This window comes from Papio anubis, chromosome 16 (genome assembly GCF_008728515.1).
Source record: "Papio anubis isolate 15944 chromosome 16, Panubis1.0, whole genome shotgun sequence".
Taxonomy (NCBI): Eukaryota; Metazoa; Chordata; class Mammalia; order Primates; family Cercopithecidae; genus Papio; species Papio anubis.
Genome location: NC_044991.1, coordinates 87,936,579 through 87,959,976, shown reverse-complemented (window position 1 = coordinate 87,959,976; position 23,398 = coordinate 87,936,579). Strand labels below are relative to the sequence as shown.

General features: G+C 43.1%; 2 long non-coding RNA genes across 4 annotated transcripts in view; one reads left to right on the top strand and one right to left on the bottom strand.

Annotated features, from left to right (window-relative positions):
- Positions 1 to 23,138, top strand: part of LOC110740478 — a 29,557-nt gene extending 6,419 nt beyond the window's left edge. The window contains exons 3-4 of one of the 3 annotated variants that reach the window (XR_002515042.2): positions 3,178 to 3,413; positions 11,971 to 23,138. This is a non-coding gene — a long non-coding RNA (uncharacterized LOC110740478). Of the gene's footprint in view, positions 1 to 3,172; positions 3,414 to 11,970 lie in introns of all 3 variants that reach the window. The other 2 variants (XR_002515043.2, XR_002515041.2) reach the window with 2 other exon arrangements.
- LOC116270834 overlaps positions 5,525 to 23,398 on the bottom strand; it is a 32,588-nt gene continuing 14,714 nt past the window's right edge. Inside the window, exon 3 of the long non-coding RNA XR_004179136.1 lies at positions 5,525 to 9,910. This is a non-coding gene — a long non-coding RNA (uncharacterized LOC116270834). The remainder of the gene's footprint in view (positions 9,911 to 23,398) is intronic.

Below are 23,398 nucleotides of genomic sequence, written 5' to 3'. Positions count from 1 at the left end.
TCAAAAAAAAAAAAAAAAGAACATACATCTAGAGGCATTTTATAATCTGGAATTTTTGCTAATTAACACTGATGGTCTCCTAATTTGGTGACGTTTTATTGCATGAATACTTTTCTTCAAATAATTCTATAATTTTAGACTTAGAGGAAGCCCGAACAGCTGTCACAAGTATGACAGATGTGAAGATGAACTATGATTTTTCCAAAAGTTTTAGGGAGGGAGAGGAGGAGAAGGGAGGAAGAAAAAAATATGACGGTCAGGGAGATGTGGGTGTGGATCTCGGGGCCCTCACTCGCTCGCTCTGTGAGCTTGGTCATTTCCTAAACACTGTGACCGGCTGCATTCCGGAGGAGAGGTTACAGAGGGCTTTGCATGGAGCAGGACGACTGTTAGGGTCGAACTATTCATCCACAAAGATCCAACTGATTTCTTCTGACTTTTCACTAACGTGCCACTCAAATAAGATTTATCAGTCTGTCAGTTTTGTTATTTCCGGAAGGCATTGCAAAACATCCTCCAAGGATCTGAATTAATTTTGTAATAATGAGATCATATCAAAATATACATAATATATATAGATCCCTTGGGATTTATACCTAAAGAGGGGGAGGAGGGAAGAAGAGGGAAGAGGAGGAAAAGAGGAGAGAGGAGGAGGGAGAGGGGGAGGAAGAAGAGGAGGGGGAGGACGAAAGGGGTAGAGGAAGAGGGAAGAGGGTGGTGGAAGGAGAGAAGAAAGGAGTAGGAAGGGGAGAAAGGAGGAGGAGGGGGAAAGGAAGGGGAGGAGGAAAGGAGAGGAGGAAGGGGGAATGAGGAAGGGAGAAAAGAAGGGGGAGGAGGAAGGGGGAAGGGGAAGGGAGAAGAAGGAGGTGGAAGAAGGAAGAGGAGGAGGAGGTTGAGGAGGGTCTTCGTCATCAGGCTGCGGTGGCCTGGCCAACAGTCCCAACTGACTGCACGGGAGCTCTGGAGCTGAAGCAGCTCATTAAAGGGCATGGGGCTGAGATGGCAATGCCCTTATGCCTCTGTATCCATTCCTCTTTAGTTGGGCTGCCTCAGAAGGTGTGTGAGTGAGGAAGCTCTCTGCTTGTGAGGCAGCCCTGGAAGAGGCTGATGACTGAAGGTCACCTGGAGCTGGTTGGGAAGGTGAGTTGGCAGATCATCCCTGCCCACCCAGCTGCCCTTAGCACCCAGTTTTTAAGTCTGTAAGACTGAGATCAGAGACCTCTTAGGGGCCCATGGGAATGAGAGATTCCAGATGAAATGCTTAGCACAATGCCTGGCACAGGAAATGTCAATGAATGTGAATAAAAGTAAAAACAATTATTTATTATTATTAATAGTTATAACAACTTGAATATGACTATTTGGGGATGCTTTACAAATATCTCAGCACATCTAACTTCAGGCATCATTACAGGCCGGCAAATTCATTGCTGTGCCCACTTTACAGATAAGAGCCGCAGACTCATGGAGGATGAGCACAGAGCCGTGGCCACGGCTGGGGTTTCAGCCAGGAGTTGGGCTCACAAATCGTTTTTGAAAATGTCACAGTGGTCCTGTCTTGCTGACATTGTTTGAGATGGTTTTTCGTAGTATTCTTCTTTTTTGAGTGGTCTCCTGACTTTTCCTGGTCTTGCTGGAAGGATGTTTGGTGGATAAGAAGGAGGATGTGACCTTCCACAGCGTGGCTCTCCATAGAATGCAGCCAAAGTCCCGTCCTTCATCTTGAGGTCACACTCAGTGTCCCTGAGCTCCTCCCTGTGGTGGGGGACCAGCTCTGAGGGCTACTTGTGCATGTGAACTACACAACTGTTCCATGATTGCCTAGAATTCTGATGTTTCCAGGTTTGGTGTAGTAAAAAAAATGTGCTTCAGTGGATGCTTTTTATCCTTACACACCAGTGTCGGAAGCACATGCATAATTTAAAAACTTTATATTTTCAATTATTGCGAGTGTCCCAAACAAGAGACATTTTTTTTTTGTGATTGTTAAATGCAACCAGGTGATCATTAAAATCTTTTTTGTGTTGACAGTTTCTTCAGCTCTGAAACTGAGTTAAAATTTCTTAGTAGTAATTGATATCTCTTGGGAAAAGTGTTTCAAAAAAGAAAAAAAAAAAAAAAAGAGATGTAAACAGCTTTTCCAGAAAAGAAAAAACAATAAAGAACAGAGGGGAAAAGAGAAATAGGCTTCAATTTTACTTGTTTTGGAATCAAAGTCCTGGCCAATATCCCACTGAGATGAAAATTATTCCAAGTTAGAGGAGCAGGGCTAAGAACGTGTGTTTTTGTGAAATGCATTCACATTATGGCCTTGCTAATACATGTTACTATCTAGCCAAAAATGATGACATAACCAAAAGCACTGGCCAGTGGTATCTAAAATATCAGATCTATAGTCTGATATGATCTCATTATTACAAAATTAATTCAGATCCTCGAAGGATGTTTTGCAATGCCTTTCAGAAATAACAAAACTGACAGCCTGATAAATCTTATTTCAGTGGCACCTTAGTGAAAAGTCAGAAGAAATCAGTTTGATCTTTGTAGATGAATAGTTCGATGTTCAAACTCTTTCCAGCCTTTAGATTCCACGTCTGTAAAAATATCACATAACAATTGGCAATGCTGAGACATGTCAGGACTCACACTTTCTTGGTTAGAATAATTGATATCTCGTTAAACTCCTATACATACACTTTTAATTTCTTTCAAATCAAATTTCAACGCCTACACATGATTTTCCAAAACTCTTCTTATACTAAAATGTCTAGAAAGCCGAGAAACTTTAATTCATTTTCAACTTAGAAAGCTAAGAGCCACCTTAAATGTAAGTGATATCTCAAGGTAACCCCATAGGTGCTCCTGACAACGCTCCTAGGGTGGCCAGCATTGGTGTCCTCGTCACACTGGGGCTGTTTTGTGGATCCAGGTGAGGAGGTGGAGGCTCTCCTGTCTTTCCTTTTGAGAGGTGTGTCTCCACGGCATCCATTAGCCAGGCACATCTGCACAGAATAGGGGGTCATGAAAAACCTCAGTAGTATGTCCAGATGGCAGTCCCCAGGTCTCTTTTTTCCCCTTTTCATCCAGCTGTTTTGGCAATAAAAATAGCTGCCCAGCTTTTTAAGCACTGATTGCCCTCTCGGAATATTCAATGTACCTTCCTTTGTACCAGTTCAGAAGTCTCTGAAGCATTTCACGGCATGACATCTGGAGAGGCTCTGGGGCCCGCGGCTGTCTGAAATCCGGGTTGTATGGCAGGTATACGTCCTCCTACCTGCGGCATCTGGGACGCCACTTAACAGTTCCGTTCGGTGCTTGGACTTCCTCATCTGCGGAGTGCAGCTATTCCCAGACTTAGGAACGAGACTAAGTGAATTAATAACACAAATGGCTTCGCACCGTGCCTGTCCACAGTGAGTACTCAGTACACTGGGCTGTTGTATCATTGTTGTTACTGCCGTTGTTAGAGTGTGCAGGCCCTGTTTGCTGTTTTGATTTATTGCTTTCAAGATTCTACAACTCTACAGACTTGCGGTCAAGGCGTTCAGTAAGAAACTTTTCTCACCCCACCTGTTGTCAGTATTTGATACAAATTTCATGTCGGTATAGAAGGAGATTATACTAGCAGCAAATGCTAATAATGCAGGGGCCTGCATACTTTTCAGTTAAACAGATGAGTGTCAAGTAGAGCGTTCTGGTTGAAGAAACAGGCGCCAGGAAGAACGACAGCTTTAAAGTTAAGATTTGGTCTTCAGTGCAGTTGGCCTTTTGCTTTTATAGCGGAATGGTTTTCTGACATCTTCTAAAGAATCCTCCAAATTGTTTGGTAGGTCCCTTGTATTTTCCAGTACAATAGTGAGTACAATTGATAAACTAAAATTTTTTCCCATTTTATTTATTCATCCATTCAACAAATACTTACGGACCACCTACTACATATGTGGGTGTGAGCGAGAACCTCAAGTCTGATAGAAAGGGCTTGTGTTCTGGGCGCCAGGAAACAGCTGTGAAGGAAGGAGCAGCTGTGATGGCCACTGCTGTGTCCAAGAGGGGCGCAGTGGGTAAGAGACTGGAACAGAGAGTGCGCTGGAGTATGGCGGGGGTGTTAGGGGGCCTGCAGTTAGGGAAACGCTGGGTTTTGAGGGGAAGCATTGAAGCTGAAATCTAACTGATAAGAGGAGACCAGCACCCAAAGACCTGGGAAACGCATTCCAGGCAGTGAGGCAGCAAGCACAGGACACAGGTGTGTTTCTATGTTGTATCCGTGTGTGTGTGTTTGTGCACTGCATCATCTGTTCATGCTATGTGTATTGTGTGCTGTGTTTCTGTGTAGTTTCTGTGTATGCTCTGTGTGTTTGTATGTTGTGTATCTGTATGTTTGTATGCTGTGCCTATGTGTGTTCTATGTGTTTGTATGTTGTTTCTGTATGTGTGTTCTGTGTGTTTGTATTTGTGTCTCTGTGTGTTTCTATGCATGTTCTGTGTGTTTGTATGTTGTGTCTGTGCATCTTCTACATGTTTGTATGCTGTTTCTGTGTGTGTTCTGTGTGTCTGTGTTTGTATTGTGTTTCTGTGTGTTGTTTCTGTGCATGCTCTGTGTGTTTGTATGTTGTGGCTGTGTATCTGTATGTTTGTATGCTGTGTCTATGTGTGTTCTATGTATTTGTATGCTGTTTCTGTGTATGTTCTGTGTGTGTCTATGTTTGTATTGTGTTTCTGTTTTTTCAGTGCATGTTGTGTGTGTTTGTATGTTATGTCTGTGTATCTGTATGTTTGTATGCTGTGCCTCTGTGTGTTCTCCATGTTTGTATGTTGTTTCCATGTGTGTGTTCTGTGTGTTTGTGTGTCGTGTCTGTGTGTGGGTAAAGAGCAGCCGCTGGGACTGAGCCTGTGTCCAGAGCTGTAGCTCTCTCACAGGGTAGCTGTCTCCCATGGGTCCAGCTGGGAGCAGACCTGTCTTACTCTAGGGTAAGAGTCAGGTCATCAGAGCTCACACAGTCCAGGCACACCCAGGATGGCCAGGCAGGAGTGGAAAGCAGCTCCACACCTGTGCCACCCACTGGCGTTCCCAACTGTGGAACTGAAGCCAATTGCTCACAGGCACCTGCACACTTCTGCCACACATGTGTGCACATTCTGACACCAAACTCAAGCTGCTATACCATCAACTTCTCTAGAAGTTCAACAAGGGAAGTAAGTTCCAAGGAGAAGAAAGTACGAATACAAGAGCAAGAAGACAAGGCTTGGTTTGGGGTTTCAAAATTGGTTTCATAATCCCAGCACTTTGGGAGGCCGAGATGGGCGAATCACGAGGTCAGGAGATCGAGACCATCCTGGCTAACACGGTGAAACACCATCTCTACTAAAAAATACAAAAAACTAGCCAAGCGAGGTGGCGGGCGCCTGTAGTCCCAGCTACTCGGGAGGCTGAGGCAGGAGAATGGCGTGAACCTGGGAGGCAGAGCTTGCAGTGAGCTGAGATCTGGCCACTGCACTCCAGCCTGAGCGACAGAGCAAGACTCCGTCTCAAAAAAACAAAACAAAACAAAACAAAATTGGCTTCAGCTGCAGACTCTGGGTCTCAGCTCCTAACGGTGCTGTCCACAGGAGAGAACTGGGTGGGTGGGAAAGGCTTTGGCCTCCTGGGCAACTTTGATACTTAGCTTTTCTGGGACTGCATGTAAATGTTCTGTTGCTCCTGTTTGTATTTTGAGCCCTTTGCTCTAACTCCAATTGTCTAATGTTGGCCTGTACAAACTCCCCCAAGGACAGGAACAGGCCTTTTCTAAATTGCACTGAGACTCTAGGTTTATATGGAGGATTGGTTGCCATGGACTCAGATTCATTCAGTTTCAGGGCTCTAGGAAGGTTCCTTAGAGACACTGAGTGACAAGCTCTTCATTTAGAGAGACAGTCCAGACAGACAGGATGGCCGCACCAGAGGCAAGTGAGTTAGAGACAGATTCTGGCCTTGAAACCTGTCCTGGGTCTGAACCTTGATCTTTTCCCTTGTAATTTATCATGGATGACTTAAAATTATGCTTATTTCTCTTCTTTTTTTTCCACTGTGTTTCTGCTTTGCAATGAACAATCTCTTAAAACAAACACATTTGGAAAATAACAGCATATCTTTCCCAAGGTAATTTCTTATCCTGCTTTTCTGATTTATGCATTTACTACTATTTTAACTTCTTAAACTCTCATATGGTATTCCTGGCATGTAGGCAATAACTGATACACTTATCTTCAGTTTGGCATTGTTTTTCTCCCTTCTGTCTCAGGGAACTCACATACACTTTCTAACTTTTCCTGTCTTTGCTGCCAAGACCTTCCATAGCCATTTTTGACATGTTTACAAATACCTTTGGCCATAAGAGTAGGGCATATTTGAACTTCTTTAAACAATTGATAACATGGAAACATTCTCATTATAATCAAGTTAATTATTGCAGAGTACACTGAGTGAAAGAGGCCAAACCCTCCTTTGAGTGTCTCCATCACACCACTGTCTCCTCAAGGAAGTTCTTTAACCTTGGGGAGCATAAGAGTGTGCTCCATAGACTTTAGCCATCAATTCCTATAGCTATGGGCATGCACATACTTACACTTTTCTTTTTCATACATAGAATTAGGAATTAAATCATGTCTTTCTCTGGTACTTTAATAATATGTTGGTTCTAAAGATCAGTGCTTATCACCCAGGAGCAATTTTGCCTCTACCCAGGGGATATTTGGTGATATCCAGGGAAAGTTTTGGTTGTCACAATGTGGGAGGTGGAGCTACTGGTATCTATTGGGCAGAGGCCAGGGATGTTGCTAAACACCCTACAGTGCACAGGGCAGGCCCTCAATAGAGTGAGCCAGCAGTGCTGAGGCTGAGAAACCCTGGGAGGGCTCCACCTTCCCTCCTTGGGGGCAGTGGTGCCCATGGTGTGGATCCTGAGGAGACAGGCACCCATGAACATTCAAGTGGTAGCTTAGTGTTCAGGGCTGCAAGTCTTGCTGCAGTAAGCATCCAGAAACACCCTTCTCTGTGGTATCAGAGGCAAAGTATTCGGTGAGGTTGAACTCCTTGCTGGACTGCAGATGCAGACACACCACATTGTCACATGCTTCCACATAACACACATTCTGTTCCTTGGAATTTCCTTCCCATTCTTGTGCCAGAACTACTGGCACGAGAATACTTCCTATTCTTTTTTCAAGGCTTCCTTCAAGAACTTCTTTTTGGAAGCTCTCCCTTAAGACCAGACAGAGCAGTTATTCTTTCCCTGTGTGTACCTGGAGGGTGAAGTGCCTCCTAAGCAGACTGCAACCTCCACGAGAAAAGGACCCAGGCCAGTCTTGCCCGTGGTATTAAGCCCAGCATTCAGCACAAGGTTGGCACAACAGCAAGCACTCAGAAAACGTCTGTTGGTTGAATAAGTGACGTTAGCATTTATCTCACAAAAGCAATTATTTAAATATGCCATGTCATCTTCATTAGACTATGACTTCATTATGGACAGGGGCTGTTTTTATTTTCATTATCTCCAGTGCCCCGCACAGTACTTGGCACATAGCAGCATGAATAAAGGAATGAGTGGCTGACTGGCTAACTGAACGAATGAATAAAGTATAGCACCCTATCTGATCTTATCTGATCTATGCTCATCCAAGATAATTTTCCTCTTTAGTAAACATTTTGGTATTCAAAGCACTCTGTAGCCCCACAGTGAGGATGTTGGGTATCTATTGCTGAATAGTTGATTAATCCAACAACCTAGTGGCTGAAAACAACAAACATTTATTATGTTGTAGTTTCCATGGGCTGGGAATCTGGGTGTGGCTGAGCTAGGTGGTTCTGGTTTGGGGTTTCTCACCAGGCTGCACCCAGGTGTTGCTGGGCCTGCAGTTACCTCAAGACTGACTGGGGTCTGTTTGCAAGCTCACTCATGTGGCCGTAGGGAGGCCACCATTCCTGACCAAGTGGGCCTGTCTGTGAGGCTGCCTTAGGATGTGGCCAGGAGACAGTGTCCAAGGCAAAAGCCACAGCCTTTTTATGACCCAATCTCAGAAGGAGCATCTTATCTCTTCTGCCATATTCTGCTCATTAGGAGTCAGTCACCAGGTCCATCCCAGACTTGAGAAGAGATCACTCCAGGGTGTGAATTTCAGGAGGCTGCTGCAGCATTTGGACCATCCTAGAATCTCCCCACCACAGTGGCAGTTAATTGGCGTTTGTTTATTTGGATCAGGTGATTCCTAGTTGTTTTATTATTTCAACAAGTTCAATAGCTTATTTCTTTAAACATGTGCTAAGAAAGCACAAACCACGGTAGGCACTGGTGGAGCTGATCATCCAAACAGCCAGTGCAGGTCTCCTCCCAATGAACCCTTCAACACTGCTGGCCTTGACTGGCTTTGGGAGGGGTATTGTTAGAAAAACTGAGGGGTTCACAATTTGAGGCCCTGAAATTAATCAAAGACAATAATTGGCGCCTAAGGCGCTAACAGCAAATATCTCACAGAGAGAATTGGAAGCCAAACCCTCAGGCGGCAGCTCTCAGGCCCAGCTCTGCAAAGGGAATCAGGGCTATGTTAGTGTCCTGGGGCTGCTGAAGCCAATTGCCGCAGCTTGGGGGACTAAAACCACAGAAATGTGTTATTTCAGTTCTGGAGGCCAGAAGTCGGAAATCAAGTGTTGGCAGGGTTGGTTCCTTCCGAGAGCTTTGAGGGAGAATCTGTTCCGTTCCTCTTTCCTGGCTCCAGAAATCCTTGGTGTTTCTTGGCTTATTGTAGGCACATCCCTCCAAGCTCTGCCTCTGCTTTCAACTGGCATTCTCCTCTCTGTTTTTCTGTGTCCAGCTTTTTAAAGGACATCATTGGATTTAGGGCCCACTCTAATCCTATATTATGTTATCTAAACTTGATGACATCTATGAAGAGATTGTTTCCAAATAAGGGCACATTCATAGATACTGGGGGTTAGGATTTGAATGTAATATTTTGGGGGATTCAATTCAACCTGCTATGGAAAGTTATAGTAGGAAATGGTATTGATGCTTGAAGCATTTTGCAAATAGGTTTCTCAAGGTCATCTCTGTTGTTCAAGCTCAGGATGGGTCCTGCCTTTCCTATGAGCCTTTGTCCTGTCTCTTTCAGCTCCACCGATGACGTACAGCCTCCAATGGCTCAGACTGTTTCCAGCTTTACCTATTCTCTTCCATATTCCAACCTCTCCATCCTCCAGACACTTGGCCCTTCCTCCCTCCTGAATTACAGCTACTGTGTAATAATTATACCCATTTCATGCCCAGTTAACAGCCTTGGCATTTACTGTTGCTGTGCCTGGAGCACTCTGCCACTGCTTCTTTGCATGTTTGGCTCCTTCTCTTATGTCAACCTCAGCTCCAGTGCCTCCTTCTCAGCTAGACCATCCCTGACCTGCCTGTACAATAAGGCCTCCCCATGTCTCCTCCCCAAGCACTTACTTATCCATGAAGTTTTGTCATCTTCATAGAAAGTGCCATGAATCCTGCTCTTTGTCTGTCTTACCAGTGACATGTGAACCCCCAAATGGCTGCACTCCTCTGGCCTCTGCTGCTTCCTCTTCATTTTTAGAACACACCTGGCACCTGCCAGGTGCTCATAAATATTCATAGGGTGAATGAATGTCTCCCTGTAAGGCTATGTATTATTTGAATCTAGGATATCTATCTGATTTGGCTCATCTCTGTGTCACCCTCAAGGCCCAGAAAGATGTTTACATTCATAAGGCCCTCAATAAATATCGATTGCTGGCATAAATGCAGTGAATTGATGGGTTTATTCACGATGTATCAGATTCATAGTAGTTGTTCAATGTAGAAAAAGTAGGGTCTGGAAAGCATTCCATTTGATAGTAGAGCTTCAGTGTTTTCAGTGTTTCCTGAAATTCAATTATATATTATTCACTTTCATGATTTACCATATTTTCATACAGCTAGCACAATCATTTATATATTCTTTAAAATAACTCAATTTTTAAACATAAATCAATTTACTCAGTAATAAAACTTTATCATTATTGTAAAGGGAAAACCAATGTCATTCGTTATAAATAGAATGTAACCCTTGAAACTGAATATAATAAGATAAAACACTGTTATTAAGTTCTAGCTACACAGGGAAGGATCTGAGCTTGAGGTGGGAACCCTCTCTTTGCTGTAAAAAGAGATTCAGTTTTGATTTTGCACCATAGTTTTGCAAGATGTTACCACTGGGAGAAAACGGGTGAAGAGTACATAGAATCTCTCTGTGTTATTTCTTACAACGCATGTGAATCTAGAACTCCTTCAAAATAAAAAGCGTAATTTTAACAAGGAGTTTAGCAAGTGGCACAGAGATGTTAAGGCGCAGTCAATCTCCTTGATCACATCAGGAACATTCAAACAACACCCGAGAAGGGGAAAGTTCCTTCCAGAGTGATTCCGTTGTATTCCACGGCATTCCTGTGCACCACATGACATCATTTTGGAACGAATAATGTGCATGGCCCATGCTTTGGGAAGCACTGGCATAGGAGGACCCACAGATGGGGGCAAATGTAAAGTCCTCCAGAGTCATCTTGGGTCCAGCTACTGTGATTCCCAACAGTTGCTGGGACACGTCAAGCAACCACCCAGTATCTGGCAAGGATGAGAAGCCCTGGAAACTCACACATGCTGGTGGAGGAAGAACGTGGTACAACCACTTGGGAAAAACAGTCGGCAATCAAGTTAAATATTCTTTCCTTGGCCTCAGCAAGGAAAGAATGTTTCCTAAATATTTATCCAAGCAACATACAAATAGCTGACCATACAAAGACTCATACCCAAATATCTATGGTGATAAGAGCGGATCAATGGTGGCCTAGGCTGAGTGGATCAAATATTGACTACAAAAGGGCATGAGGAAATATTGCATAGTGAGGGACGTTTCTTTATCTTAATCAGAGTAGTTGCTACACTGGTGCGTACATTTGTCAAATCTCATTGAACTATACTCTTAAGATCTATGCATTGCATTTTATGCAAAGAGATTTCAATAAAGTTCGTTTGAAGTCACTCAAACCATGCCACACCTCCGGCTCAAGCTCTGCAATGGCTTCTTTCCCATTTAATATTAAGTCCACCAAGCCCCATAGGTCCCATCCGATGGGCTCCCTAGAGCTCAATGTCTCTATCTTCTACCTCTACCATGGTCTTCACTGTGCACAGTCACTCTGGCCCTCTTTACTTTGTGGATCCTTTCAGAAGATAATCCTTCTCTTGCCACCCAAAATAATGCAGCCCCTGCCCTTCCCTGTCCTATCTCCTGATTTAGTGATCTGTCTGGTGAGCTCCCTGGGTCCTTACTCGCAGGCTGTGTCTGCAGCTCCACTGTACTGCAGGGTCTGTGAGTGTGGGCCCCTTATCTATTTCATTATTTTAACCCTGTATGTCCCCAACTCCTGGCACATATTGGGTGGCCCCATCCATGCCCAGCTGTTGAGTGAATCCATGAGAAGACAAAGGCTATGATGTCAAATACATGATGAGCCAGAACCAGGCTTTCCTACCTCCAGACAATCAAGGGGCCTTGATTTGGGATTAAGGGAGAAAGGAGCAGAAGTCAGGAAGGGGAAGAGATTGAGGTTTACCAAGGGTGCAAGGTCTTGGCCCCTGACCGTGGGCTGAAAACTATAGAAATCATAGAACAATTTTAGCAATGAAATGCAGAAGACCCTGCGTCGACTTTAGGTGGGACTTCGGGTGTTTTCATGGCCACAGAGCATCTTCCCATTTACCTGCATGGCCCAGACATGGACTTGAAAACAGTTGAGGCCAGCAGGTTCTGGGTAAGGGGTAGGATTCCAGAATGCCTCAGTGTGTTGTGGGAGGCAGCAGGTGATTTTCCTGGACTTCTGAGTTTATCAGAACCCCAAACCCCAATTGGCATTAACATTGAGGTCTCAATGTATCATGGCAGGAAGCTCCCGAGTGGTGAAAACGAAGGTGAACATCAAAGCTCAGAAGACAAGAGGGTGGAGCGATGGCAACCAAGAGCGAGACCCTTCCCTCTCCTGTGATGGGGTGGCTCTACATGAAGCCCCCAGACTGGACACAGGTCTGGCAGAATGAGGAACCCACTGAGATTTAGCTCCAACTTCCAGCATAAAAGGGAGCCTGACATAGAAACTGAGTTAGTTAAAAATAAGGCACAATGCTTTTCATGTACTCCTGAGTTTTGTGGACTGGTGTTCAATTTGCAGCATTCTTAATTGATTAAATATGAGATGAAGAAAGAGTGACCAACACTTTCACCTTAGAAAGATCCGGAAAATCAAAAGGGAGAGCCAATTAGCTTCATCCATTAACTTACTTAGTCATTACGTTTTCATTCATGTAACTACCAAACATTTACTGAGTACCTAGTACTCCTGAGACACTGAGAAGTTTCCTGGGAATACAAAGATGAATCAAAGCCATGCCAGGCAGGAGTTGGAGGAAGGTTCCGGATGCCACCACGCCCCACCTCCTGGCTGGACACGAGGTGATGTTGGTAACCTCCTGACTCCAATTTCTGCAAATATACAATTAATAAACACAAGGTTATTTTCTAAACAGTTCTTAAAATGAGTCAACTCTGTTTAAACTTGTTCTTTTTAGAGAAAAATGTATTTTTGAAAGTGTTGGTTAGTGCTGGGGGAAATGTCTGGGCACAGCTCAGTCTGGTGTGACAGCAGGAAGCAGCTCTGTGTATCTGGGGTGGATGTGTACGTAGGACCTGTGGGAGACCAGGTACAGGGAGGCACCTCTTCATCAAGGGCTCCTTTGCTTTGGTTTGCTTTGGTGCGGGCGGTGCTGTACAACACCGGAATATAGGAAATAAGATCTCTGCTTGCAAATTATTTACTGAACAGGCAGGACACTGCTGACCCAATGAGTCACTGTAGCCCAAGGAGCAATACTATTTCAATTGCACAGCCTTAATTTTGCTTGTTAGTTGTTGAGATAAATGCTGGATGTTGGCTTACTTAAGCCAACTTTAACCTCTTTCAAACCAGCTCTTCAGCATAACAGAGCATGGAAGGTAAAAATCTACATTTGCCAGACTCTTTTGTAGCTGGTGCTGCAGATGACCTCAGTGCTAGCTGAAGTTGACCTTGATGCCAGCAAGCAGACAATCTCCACGTCCTGGAGGGCTGGAGAAAGTGAGGAGAGAGCCTGCATGGGGAGGCCAGCAAGAGCAGAAAGGCCTTTGGATGCTCAGCTGTGGCTGTGGTCAGCATTCTGTATCTGGTCCCTAGTGTCCTGAGGGCTGTGACATGCTAGGCAGCAGGTGTTGGCACACCCCCTAGAATGGCTGAGGGGTTCCTGCGATGGCATTGCCTTGGCTGCACGGTATCCAGGCTTGATTCCCTGGTCTTCCTGGAAATGCTATATGCTACCCAAGGTCCAATACTCAATTCATTTCTGCTTAAATCAGCTCCACTGAATGCTGTTACCTGCAACTAAGAACTGTCTGATAGAGTTGCCAAAACCCGATGTTTGACTTCTCTTGAAAAACTGAAAATCTTTAAAAGCCACAATGCATTTTCACAAAGCAACAGCTACAAGCCACGTGGAGGTGGCCTTACTGAGAGGAGCTAAGTGCCGGCCGATTAGCCACCAATAGGCCCAGTACATCCATTTCACTATTGGTCTAATTTCCACTGGCACTTGGGTTTGGGTGTGACCTGAAATCATTGCAACATACAGGGAGCTCTAGACACCAAATCCCATCTTTGTTGCTTTGTTTATATTTTTTTCTTTTTGAACCCAAAAGCCTAAATGCTCTCTGAAGTATACAACTATTTTTAATAAAACTAAAGTTTTAGTTTTCAGTTTCTGTTTGAAACATAAAAAAAAAAACAAGCTGGAAAATTAAATAGATGGGTAGAGTAAAAGAAAGATTGATTTGAAAGTTTGAAATGAACAAAATATATTTTTCTCCTGATGGGAAATGCCATCATCTGGTTGCGGGCCATTAATATGCCATTCATATACCAGAAGAATATCATGTTAACAGAAATTAATCCATCAGCTTTTCTCTGTGGTGACCAGCACTGTCAGCTTAATAGCCACCAAAAAGCTGATGATGTGGAACGAGACTAAACAGCAGTGTAAATAGAGAGATACACGGTGATTCTTCAGATGCCTAAGTAGATTAACCTGCTTATCGATTAGCTGGCTTGTAAATTAATGAGTTATCCCCATTAATTATGTGTGTGTCTTCATAAAAGTCCTCATTGGATTTTCTAGTGATAAAGTGAGCCAAGTAAAGAATAAAATGAGGACAATGCCACATGTAGATCTCTTAATTTATGGGGCAATTTCTCTGCGTGTTTTCTCCCAGGTTATGTGATCGCTCCTTTGCTTTTCCCCGTGCTCAGAGTGTACTGGGAACGTCAATATTGACTGTCCTACATGGAAAGTCACTTGGCCTATGGCTCCACTTCCTCTGACAGCTGCCTCTAACTCTGGTTAACACCTAAATTACCCCTCACATCTTTCTTCAGAGACCCTTTCAGAGAAAAGCCTTCCCGACACCTTCACATGCAGCTGGGTGTCCCCTCGGCAGCTTCCTCAGGTGTCCCTTATACCAATTCCTGCTCTGCAATTCCTTGCCCTGCTCCACCTCTTTGGCCGGGCCATGAACCCTTTCAGGTGGAGCCTGTGGCTATTGGTTCTCTGCTCCCTCATGCCCAGATAGAGCTGGGTACAAAGTGGAACCTCACTGGGTGCCAGTCACGTTGAGGAACCATGTTTCTATTGTCAGAAACCCTTGTTGTGGGTCCGCCTTAAGATTGCTCCTGTGGAGGATGTGATGAGCTTGAGGAAAAATGCATCCTGGAGGTGGGATGCTCCCTGGCTCCTAGAAGGCGGCTTCTGTGTCTACAGGCTGGTCAGTGGAGAGAAGGTGATTCCAGGGTCCCAGCCAGCTATGAAATCCTCTTTTTGGATGTGCTTCCTCACACTCCGTGTCTGGCCTCAGGGCTGCCTGGCCTTTCTGAGCCCCTGCTGCTCCTGGCTGCTGCATGTGGTCCCATCCCTTATTTCTCCATTAGGGGTTTCTATCTCTTGTGGTGACTCACCAAGGGCATCCTCTCTTTCTTGTCCTATCTCCTTCATAAATTTCTTGACATTTCAGATAAGTGGGTTGCACCGTTCTCTGATATAGATATTTTCCTATTTAGAAAACAGTATATATTTTCATTAAAAATTGGGAAATGAAGGAAGGTAAACATGTGTGATGAGTTCTCCATCTTAAAACAAAATTTTGGCCTTTAAGCACTCTGTAAATTAACATGGCCTGGACCATGTCTGAAAAACTACAAATGATAATAATAAGTGTGTCTTTTTGTACACACTTTACAGCTTTACAGCTCACATATTAAGTCCTTTCTGGATGGACTTAGTCAGGTTTTATTTGCCTTTTCACCACATTTATTTGAACTGGAAGGCGTGGGTAGGAATTGCATGAATTGCCTGGCTGGTAGCATTGACGTTGTCTACAATATTTGACTGACAGTGGGGTGGAAGGGATGAGTGGGCCATCTTGGCTCTATCTCAGCTCTGCCACTGGTCATACTGTGAAAATGGCACATCTGCTTTCCTCTCTAAGATTCAGCTCCTTCTCCCTTCACAGTGGAAGAGTGTGCATGAGATGATTGTCTGCCAGCTGTGGAATGCCATAGTTCTATGGTGCGCCAGTAAAGGGCAGTGGGCGTGAATTTCTAGACATCTTGTCGAATATGTGAGGACAAAGTGAATACTTGTGTTCCCCTTTGGAAATGTCAGACTCCAGGAAAGTAGTCAGTGAAAATAGATGCTTGGAGTAGTTGTGTACAAGAGGAAGTGGTGCATATCAAAGTGCCCTCTTCTCTGTTGCCTGAGGGCTGTTTCTGTATGTATGAGGGCCATTTATCTTTTATCTTGCCTGTGTGTACAGGTAGCAAGATCCATAGACAACACCACCTGTTGGATTAAAACTCAGAAGGCATCACCATACAAAACAGGGGAATGGGTTCCTGACATACTTTTACTCTCTCTTTTTGAAAAAATCCCAATTTGGCTTGAAATTGAAACAGTTTTATTTTCTGCTATGAATATGGAGGCTTCAGATTTTTAAAAAAGCCAACAAATTAATAACTCAACCATTCTTAGGTAAGGAAAAATCTCTGAAAAAAAAAAAAAACAAGGGAGCAGGTTATGACATAGCAGGAGCTCAATAAAAGTTTGATGGATAAAAGCATGAATGAATGAACCGATGCACAAAACAATGAATGATTTTCCAGTTGTTCAATCAAACAATCAAGAAACGACCTAGCTGTAATGAGAGTGCATTATTTCTGCAATGCTGATTCTTGTTCTCATAACTTGGCAGGGAGATAGTGGTCCAGGGAAGCTCAGAGACGACCTCACTTTTTGGATGTATGGTGTTCACTTGACATGCTTGCAAAACATGCTGATGCCCCGTGCCACCCTGGAGATTCTGTTTGAGTGAGGCTGCCAGAATGCTGTACACCTCTGGTTCTCAAACTTGTCCACACACTGGTACCACCTAGAAAGCTTGAAAAATGATTATACTTAGCCCTCACAATTAGGGATTCTAACTAAAATGGTATGTGCCATAATGCCGTGGCATAGGGATTTTTAAAACTTCTCTGGGTTATTGTAGTGTCCAGGGGAGTGTGAGAGACGTGGCTGCGAGAGTAGCAAGTGTCTCAAGTGGTTTTTATAATTACTTAAGAAGACAGCAGCCCAGGGCTTTGCCTGTCATGAGACAGAGTACGCAAGGAAGTCTGTGAAGAGATTTTTGATTTGGAACATCTGATGGCATAGATACCTTTATATCCCATTACGTACAAAATCAAGAAACGGCATATTAAATAAGACAAATGTGCTTTTAAATGTACAATTGATTATGCAAGAAAGGAGACAAATTCCCCAAGTGCAATAAAAAATAGAGAGAACTAAAAGGCAGCTTGCCTATCTACACTATGTGACATCTAGGTGTAAGAAAGGGAGGAAGGGTACAATCTCAATAATCTAGGGAAGAGATTCTTAATTCTAGCTACAAATAAGAATTGCCTAGGGAAATATTAAACCACATTAATGCCCTGTCTCATTAAGTATCTGTGTGGATGGGGCTCAGCCATCAGCATTATTATTAAGTCCCCCAACGTGATTCTAATATGCAGTCAGGTTGATTTGGGATCTTGGGTTTTAATTTCCATATTGAAATCAGAAGGAGGCTGATTATCACCACATTATTCATCATTACTCTGGATGCCCTAGTAATGCAGAACAACAAAGAAAAGGAATAAAAACTAAAGGAATGGAATACCATTAATTGTAGATGGTATGGTTGTCTACAAAGAAAACTTTAAAAATTGACAGAAAATCTATGGGAACTAATAAAACAGTTACACAAGGTAGACAAGTACAAGAACAATGAAGAAAAATTAGTTGTATTCCTAACAATAAAGAATACAATTAGACCATGCCGTATTTTTAAAATGATATTCACAACATTAAAAACTGTAGAAGTAGTTAAAAATAAAACTAATGAAAGACAAAGAAGTCCTTTAGAGAGAAAATAGTAAAAGATTAGTAAGGCCATAAAATAAGTTTCAACTAGACAATGAGGTGTACCATGTTCATGAACAAAAGACATAATCTTTTCATTAATTCAACAAATATAAATTCAGCAATTTTCACAGGTCAGGTGGTATTCTGTGAATGAATTTCATACTTAACGGAGCTTATAATATTATGTATAGTATATCTGATGTTAATAAATCATATGGAGAAAAATAAAGCAAAATGAGGGACATCAGGAATGCAGGAGTAGAGGGAATTTCTATTTTTTATATAAAACTCAGGGATAATGAATGCTGATTATGTGACATTTGAGTAGGAAGTGAGGTCATGAGCCATGAGGATACTGCAGTAAGTTATTTCAGTCAGGGGGAAAAAATGATACCAATGTCCAGAGAAGGTGCATGCTTGGTGTGCTGAGAGATGACAAATTAGTATCTCAGCATGGCTGGAGTGGGGAGTGTGGGTGTGTGTGGTGGGAATGGTGGAATTTGAGGCAAAAGAATTAGGCAGGTGCAGTCAGGCAGTGCCCTGCTGGATACTGTAAGAAGTTTGACTCTTATGACTAGTAGGATGGGAATCTTTGGATAATTCTTAAGCAAGGGAGTGAGATTATCTAACTTAGGCTTTAAATGGCTCACACAGCTACTGTGTGTCAATAAATTGAAAGAACACCATGGTGGAAAACATAATACAAGTTTGAGGTTATTGCTATAATCCAAGTGGCAGTCATGGTGGAGGTGGTGAGAACTGAGAACAAATTCTGGACACATTTGAAAGTACAGCCAGTAGGATTTGCTGATCAACTGTCTATGAAGTGTGGTGTAGGAGGAGAGGAATGAGGAGTTAGGTCTGGAATCTATAAAGTCTCAGGTGATTATTAAAAGTAGTTGTACATGGAATTTTGAGGTTCAGAGGAAGGTGGATGAAGTTTAGGCTGAGCATAAAAATTTATCAGTATATAGATGATGGTATTTTTGAAAGAGGCTCCGTGAACAGCTCTTCTCAAAGGGTGGTCCCAGGAATAGCAGCATTGATTTGTTACACAAATTCTTGGGCCTAACCTCCGACCTACTTAGTTAGAAGCTTCAGGGATGGGCTCCTACAGTCCGTGTTAACAAGCAATCTAGGTGATGTGAATCATGCTGGAATCTGTGAACCTTGCTCTGGTGATTCTGCATGGAGAGAGAAGACGGTTGTTCCAACTAAGGACCCCTGGGACCTGCTGAGGCACTGAGGGCAAGACATGGAGATAAGAAGGAAACCAGCCAAAGAGACTGCAAAGAAGAGCAAGCAAAGTAATACCAGGAAGGTGGGAATTCTCCTCTGATAAAGCACAGATTAAATGCAATCCCAAACAAAATCTCAGAAGTTAACAGAGCTTGACAGCTGATTCTAAAAGTCATGTAACAGAGTAAAGGGCCAAAGATGGATAAGACAATTGTGAGAAAGAAGCAGGATTAACCTCAGTAGAAATCACAACAGCTGTAGGGGATTTGTGCATGAGAGAAGCAGTATCTCAAATCAATGGGAAAGGATGGACTGTAATAACCGGTACACAGACAATTGGCTAGACATATGGAAAAAGATATATTTAGATCCCTACATAACACCATATACAAAAATATATTCCAGATGGATTAAAGTCCTACAGTGGAAGGCAAATGTTTAAAAAGAAAATATAGAATAATATCTTTAACTCATGGAATAGTAAAGAATTTCTCAAGAAAAAAGTGATAAATTTGACAACAACAAAATTTAAAATATTTGAATGATGAAAATCAGTTTCACAAATTGGGCGACAGTATCTGTAATATGTACCAGAGATAAAGTTTGATATCCAGAATATTCAGAAAGAAAGATTAATTTTTAAAATAATAAAGGGAGAAAAATCTGGTAAAAATATTTTAACAAGAACTGTCTAGGGTAGAAAACCTAAATATGCAATGAACATATGATACAAAAATGCTTGGTCTGGTAAGGATGAAAATGCAAACCAAAACATTAGCATATCACTTTCTACCAGGCTGGCAGAAAAATATTAAGGACAATACCACGCTGTATTAGATTCCTATTGCTGCAGTAACAAATTGCTGTAAATTTAGTAACTTAAAACAAACTGAATTTGTTCTCTTACAGTTTTGGAGCTCAGAAGTTGGAAAACAGTCTCGCTGGGCTAAAGTCAAGGTGTTGCACAGCTGGTTCCTTCTGCAGGCTCTCAGGAAGATTCCCTGTTCTTGCCTTTTCTGGCAACTCGAGCTCCATTTCTCACATTCCTTGGCTCATGGCCCTTCCTGCACCTTCAAAGCCAGCAGCCATAGCATCTTCAACTCTCTCTTGGATTCCATCCTCACATCACCTTCTGTTTCTCTGATCTCATGCCTCTCTTTTATAAGGACCCCTGTGATTCCATCAGACCCATTTGGATAATCCAGGATAGTCTCCCCATCAAGATTCTTAATTTAATCCCAACTTCAGAGTCCCTTTTGTCGTACAGGCTAGCATTCAGAAGTTCCAGGGATTGGGAATGGGACATCTTGGAAGGTATTACTCAGCCAACCACACAAGCTTGGGAAAGGATGGGGCCACTAAGAACTCCCATGCCTTAAAATGCAGTACAGTTTCATTTGAGAATAACTTGTCAACACCCCTTAGCAAGTGTTCATCCCCTGTGGCCCAGAATTTCACTTCTACTTGTCTATCTTGGAGATACTCACACAGTCTTCCACAAGAATGTTCCTGGAGGCACCTTTTGAAGTAGCAAAGAAAAAAAAAAAGGAAGAAAAAAGCTGACTTTCAGAAATGCCGTGGAAAAATGAATAGTGGGTTTATTTACAGTAGGACGCTGTGCAGCAGTGAAAATAATACCAGCATGTATCAATAATACAGATCAAATGCATTATAAATGCAAAAAGTATCTTGCAAAAGAAAGAATATTACTGTACATAAGTAATATTAAAAACACACAAGAAATGTGGATATTGTTAATGGATGCATACATATGTTGTTAGTCTAATAATCCAAGGAAGGATGAACAAGGATTTCAGAAGTGATTATTTTTAGAGAGAGTGTTAGGGGAGAGAAATCAGAAATCGGGGTTGGGCTTTCCATCCTGTTTCATTAGAAGGGTAAAATGATGTCATTTTCTCTTTTAATCTTGGTGACATGGGTCTCTATTATATTGCTTTTTAAACTTTCCTCTAATGGCTCATAAATTTAAAAAATAAAAAATGAAACAGGTGAGCCTGAAGGTCCATTATTGAAAAGTATCCCTTCCTTTAACTGCATCAAGTGTGGATTCATCTGTGCTAACAATACTGTTAGAATGCACCAGGCTCATCCTGCATCTGTGCTAACAATGCTGTTAGAATGCACCAGGCTCATCCTGCACACTGCCCCGCAACCACTACGTTTCCTCTATTTACAGCACCCAGTTTTTGTTCTGACAAATGAGCCCTTGGCCTGCCTTTCCCAGCCAATTTCTGCATCCCACAACCCATGCTTTGGCCCCTAGAGTGGTGAGTCTAGCACAGAACGATCCAGGATGGAGAATGATTAGCGCAGGCCTATCCTGTGAAGATGCTCTGAGGAATCTGACCAGAGGTTCCCACCACTAGACGCCCAGAGCAGCTCTGGTCCCTGACCACTCCTGAGTTTTCACTGTCCCTCTGATTCTCTCAGCTTTAATTTTCTTTTTCATGTAGTTTAGCCACAGTCTGATTGTGTTACTTGTAACCAAAGAGTTCTAATCCCGATCCACTTCCCCGCATCCATCTCTGTGTAGCAGAACCCTGATTCCTGTTCCACTTCCCTGAGTCACTCTGTGTTTGCAGACCGTGTCCCCAGCCTCTCTCTGGCTCCACTCCCTGTGCACATCTGCATATCTCTTCTGCAGTGTGTCTTATTCCAACCCTGCCGCAGTGACCAGCTGCTCTCAGGTTTGGAGCAGCTTCTGAACCTTCGTTGCTAGTGTGCCTCTTGTTTCATGGCCGTGTGCAATGCCTGCACACACCTGGGTGCTCACCAGGTGTGATCTAGAAGTGCTGGGAGATAGCACTCACGGAGCCACCCTTGAGCAGGCAGGCAGGCAGCTGAAGAATCAGTGTTTCTCCCCTCAGACTCCTCAGCAAACTGTTGTGAAATCCATTTAATTAGGCCTCAAAGAAGGTTCACTGGGACCTAGGAGGGAACTGTGATCATAGCAGCAGCCTTGTGCCCATGTCTCTGGTCCCGTCCCTTACCACTCAGTACCGCTCTCTGCATGCCTTCCTCTCCACCTCTGCTTTTGGGGAAATTGAGACTACAGCACTCACTTTGGTTTTATTTTTACTATGGAAGTTTTCAAATAGACACAATAACATGATAAAGCCTCCTGTGTCCATCACCCCAAGTCAACACTAACATGTGGCCAATCTGGTATCATCTTCAGCTTTCCTTTCCCTTCTCTTTCTCCTGCCACCTCCTCCACTGGGTTAGTTAGAAACAAGTCCTTCATACCATTATATTTCACCCTAAATTTTTCAGTCCACATCTCTGAAAAATTAAGCCCCTTTTTCTTAACACAATCTAACAACAACATCATACCTAACACTGTTAATAAGTTCCAAAATCAAATATTCATTAAATGCTAAAATGTCCTACTGGTCAATGTCTACGTATTTATATTTAATTGTTTTGCACCAGGATCCTAAAACGTCCATAGTGCATGTGGCTGCTCTTTCTCACATCTCTTTTCATCTGTTGCATCCTCCCCTCTCCCCATTTCAGCTCCTGATATTTATTTATTGAGGAATCTAGGTCATTTGTCCTGTAGAGTTTCCTGCATTCTGGATTTTGCAGAGTAAAACCCTCTGGTGTCATGTGACATGGTTTCTGTATTCCCTGTATTTCCTGCAGACAGGTTAGCAGGAAATCAGATCTGGAGGCCCGACCACACTCTGATGCGTGTGTATGTGCGCGTGTGTGAGGAATGCATCCTCCAGAGAATGGTGTTCTCCTTGCAGTGCGTGGCCCAGTGTTATCTGGGGAGGTTCACCTCCACCAAGGTCCACTTTCAGGGAAGGAATCACAGAGTGGGATTTACCCCGAGGCTAACAAAGCTGAAGCCTCAGGGCCGGTGACTTGTGAGGGCTGGAGCTACTGGGAGCCATAGAATGTCCTGACTGGGGAGGGAAACATATTCATGATAGCAAGTCCCAAGGAATCTTAGAAGAAAGAGCCTAAACTCCAAGGACTACCATAATGTATTGTGACTTATTTTCCAATTTTAAATTAACATTTATTTTTAAGCCTATTTTTCTTTTTCAAGAAGCCTCCAAAAGTTGTATTATGAGTTTTAGCTCCCACAAAACCTGGATTTGCCCCTGCTGAAGAGGGGAGGTAGTGGACACTGTGTTGCCTATGTTAAGGGGAGTGTATGTGTTTGTGTGAGAGTGTGTGAATGTGTGTATAGGTGTGTGTGAGATAGTGTGTGTGTGAATGTGTGTATAGGTCTGTGTGTGACAATAAGTGCAAATGAGTGTGTAGGTGTGTGTGTGAGAGTGAGTGTGTGAATGTGTGCATAGGCATGTGTGTGAGAAAGTGTGGGAATGTGTGTATAGGTGTGGGTGAATATATGTACAGGGGTGTGTGTGGATGTGTATAGGTGTGAGTGTGTATGTGTGTGAATGCATGTATAAGTGTGTAGGTGTGTGGATGTGTGTATATGTGCGTGTGAATGTGTGTACAGGTGTGTGAATGTGTGTATACGTGTGTGTGAGTGTGCAAGTTGT